General features: G+C 35.9%; 1 pseudogene across 1 annotated transcript in view; it reads left to right on the top strand.

Moving 5' to 3' along the window:
• Window positions 1-10,584, top strand: part of LOC146166480 (uncharacterized) — a 33,882-nt pseudogene extending 23,298 nt beyond the window's left edge. The window contains exon 17 of the transcript XR_014494699.1: window positions 9,968-10,584. The product of XR_014494699.1 is annotated as an uncharacterized LOC146166480 (transcript). The remainder of the gene's footprint in view (window positions 1-9,967) is intronic.
• Window positions 10,585-12,544: the final 1,960 nt, after the last annotated feature.

Here is a 12,544-nt window from a genome sequence, read left to right as displayed (position 1 = left end):
TCTTCGTTTTCTTAAGAAGTGGCGTGTTTTTTTTATTGAGCACTTAGGTAGGGTTAAACCAGTTTTCTTGTTAAATTAAATCGAATTTTTTATGAGAAAGGTATTTCACCATAATAATTTAGTTGTAAACTAAACATATGTTTTTGTGCTGACACGCCTTTTATTTAGTTTGTTTTTTTTCAATTGTATTTAAAACACGACGAGTGATTTAATATAAGGTTTCGAAAAACCTTCGAATGTTTTAAAAAGCTACAAATAATTTTCTTTGAAACGTCTTTAAATGTCCTTCAATAATTTATGCACTTGCCCGCTAAAAATGCCATCCTATTTAAGCCGTTTTTTTTAATGTTTAAAAGATGTGTGACATTTCTAGAATATACCTCTGCCCCTAAAAATAGCATTCCCAATGCTTTTATTACATCCCTGATATCATGTTGTGCAAACACCTAAAATCGGACCTTCACCCTGCAATTAAACCTCATAACCATGCACGCCCGAATCGCTTGTATAGACAACGCTCCAGAACCGCACCTTAAAATACGACGCTTCAAATATCTCGAAAGACGCCGCTGAGTTACGCAATAGCGCGCTTTTTAACGCTAAAAATATGGGGCCTTTTAGGGGTGAAGGGGTGTTCGCGTTATTCCGACCCCATTGGCGCGCAACAGGGCGACGCGGTTGGACAATTGAAGACGTAATAATGCGCCCGGTGTCTTCATACCGATGTCACGCAAATCTGTCAGCAAATATATGACGCGTTTCGCTTCTGTTTGCTTTGGGAAACCGGACTATTGACTTTTTTGTGTTGGAAAAGAGTTTTTTGCTTCTGTTTGCTGTGATATGGAATGCTGTTGTTCTTGATTTAGAACAAGGTATTTAGAAGCCTGCTGTCACCCATGGACGCCGAGTTTGGGGTGCTTAGGGGGCTTAGAACATCCCTAGCAAAAATTGGGGTGCTGAGCCCCCCTAAATATTTTTAAATCTTTCTGTGAAATTCATGTTAAAGGCCGCTGTTCGTTAAAACGAAACCGATTGGACCAAGATTGGGCATTTTCCAAAATGCAAAATGATTTTTTTTTAATAAAGGTAATAATTACTAAAAGTTAAATACATTACTTCAGGTACAAACTCATCTTTTCAGCGGGCAGTTAATGACGTCATATTTAGCGGGAAAAATTTTTGGAGCACCCCTGTGTAAAACAAAAGGCTGTCACCTAATTATTCAATCGCTTATACTTTGCAAATCAAACTAATATTAATGCAGCCTTTGTCCGCGTGTTTGAACAATATTATAAACACAGTAAAAATAAGGGGGATTAGTACGGCCCTTAGCTCTGTTAGATTTTTTAAATCTTTTTTTACTGAAATATATTACATTGTCTACTAAGAATTTTTGTTAGAAATCATAGTTCTGTATGGTTAGGAACATAACAGGTAATGGAAAACTTTATTTTTGGTTGAATTGCCAATTTAACAGCATCATAATCAGTTCAGGAAGAGATACGTACTCTCTTTCTATAAATCTGTTTAGCCTTGCTCTTGATTGAACGTCTATATTGTATGGGGATTGGGAATTGAAGTAAACAATTCTCTACAGAGTCTTATTTGTGACAAATTATATTTCCGATGTTGTTACACCTTAAAACTAAGGTAACAATATTTCCAAAAGTTTAAAACTGCTTTAACGCGTTAAAACCTGATTTGGTTTTGTCGGTGGTTGGAAATAGGACTGAGTCCGGCTGGAAAGCGTCATGCTCCGTTTCACTTCGTCATCCTGTCCTATTTTTGCTGCGAGGCCAAAGCGTGAGAGGCGATTGTAAGCCGTGGGTCGTACATACCTGGTCGGGTTAAGGTTTTCTCCAGAATATAGGGTAACGAGATAAAATGTTAGGTATCGGACACTAGGGATCTTGCACCTAACTAACATTTTGCGTTGCCCGATATTCTGGACACAAACTATCAAAACACATAATCCCCTGAAATCAGCGTGATTCGATGCTGAAATTGGTTGTTTGAGAGTCGATGTTCTTTAATTGAGGTCCATGGACCCCTTGGGCATCGGTGAACTAGTTTAAGAGGGCCCATAAAGATCTAATTGATTGTCCTTAAAGGTCTAATTGAACTGTGTAATTAAAAATAAAATAGAATTTAACTAAAAAACGCTGTTGCGTCCCCTTATTTAATATATTTAGGCTCCATTTTAGTTTCACATTTGTTGGACCCAGAACAGAGGTTTGCTGCGAGGCCAAAGCGTAAAAGGCGATTGTGAGCCGTGAGACGAACAAACCTGGCTGGGTTAAGTTTTAAACCGTTACCCGATATTCTCGACACAAACTATCAAAACACATGAGCACCTAATAACACCGTAAGTCGGTGCTTAGTTCGGTTGTTTGATAGTCGGGGTTCCTTATCTGAGGTCCATTGACCCCTTGGGGGTCCGTGGACTAGTTTAAGTGTCAATAAATGTCTAATTGATTATCCTTAAAGGTCTAATTAAACTGTGTAATTAAAAATAAAATAAAATTTGATAAAAAAACGCTGTTGCATCCCCTTATTTAATATATTTAGGCTCCATTTTAGTTTCACATTTGTTAGACTCAAAACAGAGGGTTTCTTAAGGGTTTTTTGCTTTATGACGTCGTATTTCAAAATCCTGCCGACCCGGGACCAAACAAACAAAAACTTTTTTTGCGCGGTGCGCGTTGAAAAAGTATAATAACCCCTGATCTAGCTTATTTATGGGATTGTATGTTTGTGGTCTACATAAGCTCTGCTCTCATAAACCCGTGACTCGTCTAGTATTTAAGGAAAGAACTCTTGCCAAGTAATAAGCCGTTTACGTGTTATAGGGTTTGTGATCTTGAGCTTAAAGTTGACTATTACCTTAACCGATTTGTTTTAAAATGCTATACCCTGAAAATCCCCCATATGTTCTGCATTAGCTGGGTTTAAGAAATCCCAAAAAAATCGAACGAAGTTTGAGCTGCGTAAAACGAAACTAACGCTCTGCTGCTTTTAAAACTGGCTAGAATTTATTTCCAGTAGGATAAGACTTTTCCAGCCTCTGATCTAAACATTTAGGACAAGCGTTTATTCCTTCAGCGTTCTAATCTTAAAAAATTGTCGGTCTGCCAAAAAAATCTGGGGCAGTCCGACTAATTTTTAACTTCTGAAAAAAACAATTTTGACGTGTTTTGTTTGTTTGTTTTTTTAACTTTTTACGTTGAGGCTTCTAAAAAGTCATACACGCACACGCAGACACACACACACACACATATAGCTTAATAATAAATTTAAAAGCCGAAAAAGTCGAGTAGATTGACAGCATCTTGATTAAGACGTTTCGATACGAGCTTGTATCATCTTCAGTTAATGTGACTGAAAAGCAAATCAAAGCTTCACTTATAAAAGGTAGGACGCAATTGTTATCATCAGAGTTTTTACAGTTGGAGCCTTTAGGTGTTGAATAGGTAGAGCGGTGTAGATAAGGTGTCGACACCTAGCTTTGAAATTTATTATTAAGCTACATTACAGATCCGTGCATAGTGTACCCACACACATATATATATGACAGTTTAGGTAACTTATGAGCAAGGTAGTATAGATTACTATTATCTCCCGATGTAATCACAGTATACATCGTTCAGCATACTGATGTAAACCCATATTGAGTGAGCTATGAAAACATGTCTATTGTGCGATTGTGAACGACGGTTTCAAACGGACCAGAAAGATACAAAATCCTTATAAAAAAACATGGAGATGTTGTCTTATCAAATGGAAATGTAGTTCTTTGTAATTGTAGCGACAGGTCTTTATCCAAACTTGCCTCTCGCGTATGTACAATGAGCTTTCCACGATAAAACGAATGAAAAATATATAAAATTCAACTATATAATCATCCCTACTTACGAGTCATAAGAACGTGTCAGAAAAGTGTGTTACATAGCTTGGTGTTTATAAACAGGAAAGGTTTACAGTCATAAGAAAACACAAGCTTAAGTTAACTGGCAAATTTTGAAAAAAGTAACACTTTGATTTTGCAATACCACGACAGATATGCACCAAAAGACTCCGGTTAACCCCAATGGGGGTCGAGGGCCACGGTTGAGAAACCCTGGTCTAGTGCAAGCGACTGTAGAAGGTTTTTGCCGAAAGAATGGTCACGCACTGGTTGTTGGTGACTTGTGACTTGTGACGTTTTTCTTTTTCTTTACAAGTTGCCAACTCACAATGGAACGTGGAGTTCATTCACTTGAACGAGGCCCCTTTTTTCTTATTAAATTAGGTAGTTCATATAATCTTGTGTGGAACGAACCTACGTGGCATTTCATTATTACAAATAAAAGACTGCATTTCCGTTCGCTATAGGTTCTTTTGTGTGAAATTAATTTCCTGTATCTCTGCTTATTTCTTTTGAGTGTTTTTTTTTGACGTACACGCAACAGTAATGTTTGGTATTTCGCCTGGCTAAAAAAATCCGCTTAGCTTAGCAATGAATCTTAGGCCGAGATTTTTTTTCCAATAACGTTAAGAACAAACCATTGACTATACGTCTCATTAAATATTCCTTTTTGTGCGAATCTATATTGTTTTTGCAATATTGCCGTTGTATTGTGTGTCGTCAAATCTTTTGAAACAAGATAACGTAATGTTTAAATCAATGTGTCGAGCAGAGCAATTTGTTGTGTGCCCAATGCGAAAAACCCGAATCTACAGTTTAGCGCCAATTCAACCAATTAAACTCAACTGTCTTAGTGATATTTAATTGAAAATGCCGAATTGCTTTTCGTAGAGGGGAACGAAAGGCATAGGAAAATTACCAAAGGGGGGCGCGGCTGAAAAAAGGTTAAGAACCACTGCCATAGGCTATGTATAATTTGCCAGCAATAAGCCTAAGAATCGCTATTTAAAAACATTGGCCCGCAAGATAAAAAAAATATTGTTTTTGGCCCGCGATGAAAAGAAGTTGGACCACGCTGGTTTAAAATGCGCAGACGAAACGACGTTGAAACGTCTTTTAATATCTTGCTAAACTGTAGATTGTTTTGTGGCCCGAAAAATTAAAACTAATTGGTGTGGAAGGTGTAATTGTGAGATTCGTAAAACACACAATTTCCACACAGTTATATTACTAATATGTTAATAATGATGCAAATTTGTATAGATATGTCAAAATCAAGATGATGTCGCTCTACTCGAATTTTTTGACTGTGCAATTTATTATTAAAAAATATTACAGATCCGTACATATAGTGTACTCATTTTGTTACCTATATGAAATAAATTAATTATAAAGATCAACCTTACTTGCAAAACATTAGTTAGAACAAACGCCAGCACGCCACATTTTTTCTGCCAACAAAATTGCCTTTTTTGCGAACTTTTTTCCCGACCAGCAAATAATTGCCACCTCATCACTGTTGATTCTCCGTTGACGTCGTCGCCATAGCAACCACCCGGCGACCTTTACGTCATCGACGCGAGACGCCCTTATTTGCCGGGGTCCGATTTCACCCCCTAACCCCCCCAAACCCACGCTAAGTCATGCGTGAAGTATTCAGTCCTGTGACTCTTGTGAGATTTTCTTTTCTCTTCTCCAACGTGTTTTTTTTGCGTCAACGCATTTCACGAAACTTTGTTTAAACAAGGATTCTGCTAAAGCTGGGGTTCTTGAACTTTTTTCACCGGGTACCCCTCATTTTTTTTTTGCTTCGCGTGGACCGCAGTAAGCGAGAAAGTTTTATAAATGGCGTCACAATACAAATGGACTTTAGAAATTTGCAGTTTACGGTTAACAAAATGTGAAAGGAAAATAGAGTCTAAATACTTTCAGTGCAAAAACGTTTTATTTTTAATTAAAATCTTTTTTTAGGAAAATCGATTATTTCTTAAATATACACTAATATTTCAATTTGGCCTTCATGGACCCCTTAAAACTAGTTCACGGACCCCCAAGGGGTTCACGGACCCCAGTTTAAGAACCCCTATGCTAAAGGTTGCTAGGTTTTAGAACAAATACCAAAGCCCATACGTAAACTATTCATTTTCAACATTTGTTTCAAACAAGGTTTTCTTCAAACGTTGACAAAATGCCAACTACTTCTGATGGGCTTTACGCATTGCATGTCCAACTATAACCTCCAGCCATTAACTTAAGATTTATTCGAAACGTTCACATAATGCTACCAACTTCTGTATGCGCTTTGGTATTAATTCTACGTCTAAACTACAACCTCCAATCATTAAAACGAAAACGTCAACAAAATGCTTCCTACTTCAGATTTGCTTTATGTGACTTGGTTTAAAGCAGGAGAAGATGGGTTCACAATAAATTTAAAACTTTATTCAGACGTATAGGTAGCACTTTTGTGAACTTATTAATTTTCGACATTCCTTTAAAATGAAGTTTTTTTCGAAGCATTCTCAGAATTTCTATATGCTTTTAAGCTTAATTCAGAAGTGAGCAGCATTTTACATTTCTAAGATTCAATTAAATTTTTTTTGACAAATGCTGCCTATACTTTTGTATGTCGGCACTTTTCGGTAAAGGTATGAAAGTACGATTTCGCATTGAAAGCATACTGGTTGGAGGTTGTAGTAAGACGCAGTAAGATTACCCAAAGCCCATACAGAAGTAGGTAGCATTTTGAACTTTACGAATATATATTTGTTCAACATCCATTTATGTTTCAAATGTTAAAATTGTATAAAGTTTTATTAGAAACGTTCACAAAATGCCACCTACTTCTGAATGGGCTTTAATGTTCACTCTGCGTGCTTGAAATTTCTTTACCACTTGTCGAAATTTTGAACAAAATAAGACAAACCCAAGCTAGACAAAGTAAAAATCGGGCTGCTGCGTTGTTTTGCGTCAATGCTCGCGAACGAGAACTGCTTGCGTCAAGCGTCCCATGACTAGAACAGCTCTACTACGTTTAAACAGGCCGCTGTATAAAAGTTAATTGGCTTCTTGCGTGCCAGTTGAGAATGTGGCTGCCTGTGTTTTTAGGAAACTTTTTGCAGTTTGACACTTTCTTCTCACACATGAAGGATACTTTTTTAAATTTATCCAGATTTTCATAAAATTTCGTTGAAACAATAACTAATTAATGTTGTTCGAATTAGCACAACTTAATATTCCTAATCGTAAGTTTTTTCCGAGTGTCGTCTTCAACATGTATGCCTAAAATCGATAAACAACTCATCCATTATACTTTTTTGTTACATTCCCATTAAAACATTAGACCCCAACAAGTGTCAAAATATGTTTAATTGTAACATATGGCTTGTGTAGTTTACATTACAAAAAAGTTCTGGTAATGTTTGTATTACCCGATGTCAAGTGGTAGTATCGATACCCGTCTGATACTGGGTTGCTATCGGTGCCGATGGTTTGCGATCCTACACAATGATTCCCTTATAGGAAAAATGTGCAAAAATAGTAAGTTAGTTGCTAAGTGTAGCTAACTAAACTCTTAACACTAAAAAAAGTTTTTGTCCCAAAACCCTCAAAAAGTATCTTTAATTGTTTTAGTGTCATTTATTTTGCCTGTTTGAATAGGCATGGCATCGTTTAAAATATTTGATACCTGATTGGAGTAAAATGTTTAGTATCAGCCATCCATACAATTACAGTATTCCTAATAACAGAGTACCAATCAGTTTGGAACAATTTCTTTTAGTATTGGCAACAAAACTTTTAAATTGGAGATAACTAGAGCAAGTTTCACGTTGAAATGCAGTTAATGGAAAGCTAATCGTGAAAACCTCAGAAAAAAAAATAACACTCTAAAACAGTGATCACCAGACCACGGCCAGCCGATTCCTGCTGCGTATTTCCTGAAACAAGGTTATTATTAATTTATTTACAGAAATGTTTGTCAGATGCAAAAACTAAAGGCTGAATTTTGCTGAAATTTTAATCCTAACGACAATTTAATAAAGTGAATAGTTGTTCATGATTTTGTTTCTTTATTAATTAAGTCACATGGTTCAATTCCAAATTTTATATGCGGCCCGCGACCTTAAAACTTTACAGTTATTCGGCATCATGGAAAAAGTTGGCAGTCCCTCTTTGAAGGGATGCGAAGTTCTTGTTGTTTTTTCAGATCAAACTACAAACCAGGCCAGAATTACACTGTTTTCTACCATATATTTGACTTACAAGCTAAAAAATAACACAATTGTTTAAAGCAGGAACCTGAAAAACTTTCCCATTTCGTTAAACTACGAATACGCGCCTAAAATATTAAAGGGTAATAGTTTGTGCAGGTTTTTTTATATGTATGGAGAACATTCTAAAAGCAATAGTCTTAACTTAACCTTTTCACGCTTATTACGCCTGAGAGGCTTAGATTCGACGAGCGAGTTGGATTTTTCTCTTAAAAAAAGTTAATTTGCTTTTCAGCATTCAAAGCCGTGTATAAGCAGTAAGCACTTAAAACACAAGGGACAAATATAAGACAAGCGCCATCTTTATTTTTAAAGTGTTTCCTTAGCTTTACGAATAAACATGGTAACGTCATAAAGCAAAGATTCGACTCTTCATTACGTCATAAAGCAAGCACTCGATAACTCATTACGTCATAGAACAAACACTTCATTGCCTATTACGTTGTATACGACTAACAGGAACAACGATTTTAAAGTTTTACTAACTTTTATGAATCCTGATTTCCATTCATATTTTGCCTGAAAGCATTTTGAAAACTTATTTAAAACAATTTGTTAAAGCAAATAATTACTATATTTAAGGTTTCACAATAGTTTAGCTAATATTTATATACATATATATTTTGCAAAGTCTGCCATACAAAGTACTGAACCGAAAATTAGTTTAATAAATTGTACACAAAAAACTAAATTCTACAGTAATACAAGCATTGAGTTCAAAGTATATGTGTTTCTTTTTTCAAAGTTAAAGTTTTAAATTTAGATCAATCTGGTTACCTAGTTGTCATCCCAAACCTACAAATATATTTATTTGGTAAATTTAAAGCTTGGAGCTACATCTTTTGGATTGATCTGAATATGCAATCAGAATCAAAAAACGTATAATTGGAACAGAAAAAATATGAGAAATAGTCTAGCGCCTAGTTTATAAAATAGGTCGTGGACCGGATCTGTCCCACGGGCCGTAGGTTGCCTATCGCTGCTGTAAATCAATCTGCCCAACAACATTCTTTCGTCTATTTAAAGTTGTTTTTCCGACCCTGGTATTTGGAAGGCACTTTTCGTACTGAGGGGATTTTTAGATTTCGCGCCCGAGTGCTGACCAGTCTTTTATTTATGAAAAAGTCCGTGGTCTTTCTGTGAAGCCTTTTCCCAGCAAGTAGCTTTTGCCTTGCATTATTTTAATGGTGGGTTGGTAAATTACAATACGTCGTACTTATTTCGGTGTGTTTGTCCAAACATTCTGGCCCCGGAATGTTTCATGTGTATCGCTAATCTTTACATTTGAAAAAAAAAATCTAAAGAACAACAACTGAGATAAATAACTCAATTTTATAGTAAAATGTTAAATCAAAACACTTAATTTCAACCTAAGTCATTTGAAAACAGTGACTTAAGTCCAAATCAAGTCATTGGTCCAAAAGATTTGACAAGTATGTTGAAAATAAAGAAAGATATATTCAATACGTTTGAAATGATACCTACTTCTGTATGGGCTTCGATATTCTTGTTACTTGTCAAGTGATTTTACCAAAACGACTTAACACAAGTCATTTGACTCGGTCACTTAAGTCCAAGTCCACGTCATTTGTCCAAAAGACTTAAGTCAAGTGAAGTCAGTTGAAAACAGTAACTTAAGTGCACTTTACTCAAGTCATAATTATAATACTGGAAATATCTTCACGTTTCTCCCAAGTTCCCAACAAGCAACACTTCTTATGTTGCTCGTATCTTGCGGTCGCAATTTTACGAGAAGGTGCCAATTTGTAACCGAGCTCCTTATCTCTCGCAGGGCCCTTTATCATCTGGACAACCTGAAAAGCATCGCCCAAAAATAGACGCTGGAACCCCTACCCCCGATTGGAGGTCGTCATGGCAACCGCTAAACACGGACCCCGGCGTCCACTGGGGTTAATTCGTGCGTGACCCTCTTTTAGGGGTTTCGGGGGGTGCCGGACCCCGTTTGACGTGGGTGACCTTTTATTGAGGTGAAACGCGCGACGAAGCTTTAGGGGGCGTTCGATAATTGATGGAACTGACTCGATTATGCAATTTGCGTGAATTTCCGGCCTTCTGTGAATATATTCAATCAAGTTTTCTCGCTGGGTTTTGCAGTTATAATGTAGACACCGAATTTAGGGTTGGTACAGATTCTTTTTAGCTTTAAATTTCGTTGTTTTACTTCTGTATTAAAAAGTCTTTAACTTTTTAAAAGTTTCACAAAGCAATTTTACATTGACGCAGCAGAACAACTTGGTAAACTATTTGTTATTCTTGAATATGGCATAAATGCTGTTTAGTTTACGGAATTATTCGCAACATATCGATTAATCAGTTAATAGGTCTTTTCAAAACATATAAATGCTTTCTGAAAAGTCTTTCATTTTTTTTTTAATGTGTGGCAGCCCTGAAACATGAAATTGCCTTACATATTTCCCTTATTCTGCTTTTGTTGATTTTGAGGAGGGATTATTTCCGCCTATTTCCCCCTTTGTCGTGTTCCTGTGACCGTATTGTCGTTTTGAATGTTGTGACGTGTTTCACTAAAAGGTGGTGATCTTTTATTGTGTGTAAAGTGCCTTGTGTAAGGAATTTTCCTGCTTAATATGTAGTTAAGTTTGGGCCAACAGTTCCTGTATCAAACCTATATGTTCTAGGCTGTGTTCCATTTATTTCACTGTTCGGATGAAACTATACGTTATTTTCAAATAAATTTGTCGTTTTAAAGCATAAAATGTCGATAAATACAGGTATAAGTTTTAGTTTAATGTGTTTTTTTGAAAAACATAATAGCAAGTCAATTTCTATTGCTTTTTTTCACCAGAACGAATCCATGTTTTGATTTAGAGACTTTGTAACGTTTGAAGCTACTTGCCACATTTAAAGTAGGTTTATTTTTGTCCTTAAGATAATATGCTTAGGACCAGGTGTATTGTATTGTATAATGTACCAACATTGTGAAAGTTCTTTAAAGGCAAAACCTTTTAACTTCGTTTACCTACGTGTTTATGGACACTAACAAAAGTGTTGTCACCGTGCTATGAACTGTGAAGTAAATTCTACCATTTTTCCCCTCAATTTTTTTCTTCCCGTTACTTGAAATGCGTTATCCCATGCGTAATAAATCAGATTCTTTAGTAGACGATATTTTTTAACTTTGACTTTCTTGTTTGTAAGTTTACAGTTACTTGAGAATACAAAGACTGACATGAAAAATTGTTTTCAGGAAATTTTGTTTGAATGTAGTGCTTATTTCATTGTGTGGCTATTAGGGTGTAAAAATGTACAATAAAATATTTTTTTTAAATAAGACAATCTTAGAAATAGTTATTATAATAGTTGTATATTTCCCCAAGACTAGATATCTCACATCCGTAAAAGTTATGACGCCTTTTTTCTAGCGTTCCAATTAAACAATGTGCATTATGACGTCACTATATTTCTGCAGTATGATGTAAAATGAATATCAAAACTCTTACAAGAGAATTCGCATTGTTCACCTTTCCAGGAAGACAATGTGCATTATTTGGCCATAATTCAAACAATGTTTACGACATTGGGTTTTGAAACCAACCTTTAGATCAGGGGTTCTTAAACTGGGGTCCATGGACCCCTTGGCGGTCCGTGAACTAGTTTTAGGGAGTCCATGAAGGACTAATTAAAAAAACAAGTCTACTGTATACTTAAGTAATTAATTTTTCAAAGAAAACGCTTTAATTAAAAATTAAACGGTTTTGCACTGAATGCATAGTTAGACTCCATTTACCTTTCACATTTTTCGGACCGAATTACCAGAGTTATGAAGTCTATTTGTATTGTGACGTCATATTATGACGTCATTTTGGAGCATTTCTTGCCTACCGGGGTCCATGCAAAGCAAAAAAAATTAAGGGGTCCGCGGTAAAAAAAGTTTAAGAACCCCTGCTTTAGATAAACCAAAGTTTTAATGACACACGTGAGATCCTAACCTCTTTTCACAACTTGCCCTAAACACCTCGAATTACTTGTAACATTAGGTTCTCGATTTGTTGAATGATATGCGATCTAGCGAGAAACTACATTTGCCCATACATGCTGATCTAAGAACCTCTGTTTGCACCCTAGCTTTCCGTTATTGGCCATAACATCGTTTTATTTGAAGGTAAACTCATTGTAGTGCAGCGGTTTATTTTTTAATTAAAAAGTCCAAAAGTTATTTTGAATTTCAGATGTTTTAAAGTTCTGAAATAATAGCTTTTTATACATTGGTGACCTGAAAAACAAGATCCACTGCTGCGTATCATTTACATATAGTAACTTACTTAAACAACGCCCTTTGCCCATTTAGACTAGTCACTTAGCTTTTCCATTTTGAATACTAACTACCGCT

Source organism: Ascidiella aspersa, chromosome 1, assembly GCF_963924565.1.
Source record: "Ascidiella aspersa chromosome 1, kaAscAspe10.2, whole genome shotgun sequence".
In the NCBI taxonomy this organism is placed as follows: domain Eukaryota; kingdom Metazoa; phylum Chordata; class Ascidiacea; order Phlebobranchia; family Ascidiidae; genus Ascidiella; species Ascidiella aspersa.
Note: the sequence above shows the minus strand (reverse complement) of the source record. Positions and strands in the feature narration are given on the sequence as shown.